This window comes from Alexandromys fortis, unplaced genomic scaffold, assembly GCF_014885135.2.
Source record: "Alexandromys fortis isolate MF-2015 unplaced genomic scaffold, M_Fortis_MF-2015_v1.1 scaffold_339, whole genome shotgun sequence".
Taxonomy (NCBI): Eukaryota; Metazoa; Chordata; class Mammalia; order Rodentia; family Cricetidae; genus Alexandromys; species Alexandromys fortis.
The window spans coordinates 685,469-686,509 of NW_026068234.1; positions in this window are offsets into that span (position 1 = coordinate 685,469).

Genomic DNA, 1,041 nt, shown 5'->3' on the forward strand with positions numbered 1-1,041 from the left:
CCAGGTAGAGTGTGGAGGCCTGAAGTTGGTTTGGGGAAACTTCCTTATTCTCCCAGTTTATTCTTTGAGGCAGTATTTCTCAGTCAAACCCAGAGCTTGCTGATATGTCTCATCTTACCGCCATCTTGCCCTGGGGACTGTCTCCAAATTCTGAGGCTGGGATGGCTGCTCCTTTGTCATTTATGTAGATTCTGGGGATCCAAACTCTTGTCCCTTTGCTTGTACCACAAGCACTTTAAGATATGAGCCATCCCACTGCCACCCAGGCACAATCCTGGCTTTGAGTTGACCCAGCCCAAGATCTACATGCATGACCTGGAACACATCGTTTGTAACCACACTCAAAGCATCTCCATGGCTTGGAGCATCAGTAGGATATCTGAGCGAAACATCAGAGCAGGGTGATATGGATGGTGTACCAGAAGTCAGACGCCTCGAGCAACCTAACAACTCGTTACACAATGAACATTTGCAAGTAAAGCTGTTTGGACAAAAGGGTCTACTGTGCGACACACTGCAGTTTCCAAGGACACTAAGATGAATGAAGAGGGGATGGAGATTTGGGAAAGATAGAGGAGTAAAGTGGGTTTTTTTTTTTTTGCTTTTTTTGTTCTTTTGTTTGTATTAATTACTATTAATTAATTAAAATTCCCTTTTGGGAGGTGCACTGCAAGGGTGAAGGGTGGGTATGAAGAGACGGAGATGAGTTGCATGATGTGAAATCCCCCAGAATCAATAAAAAAGGGTTATGTTAAAAAATAAGATGAGTGGGGCTGGAGAGATGGCTCAGCGGTTAAGAGCATTGCCTGCTCTTCCAAAGGTCCTGAGTTCAATTCCCAGCAACCACATGGTGGCTCACAACCATCTGTAATGAGGTCTGGTGCCCTCTGCTGGCCTGCAGGCATACAGACAGACAGAATATTGTATACATAATAAATAAATAAATATTAAAAAAAATAAGATGAGTTTGAGGGCAGCCTGGTCTACAGAGAGAGTTCCAGGACAAAGTTACACACCTGTCTCGAAAAAAAAAAAAAAAAA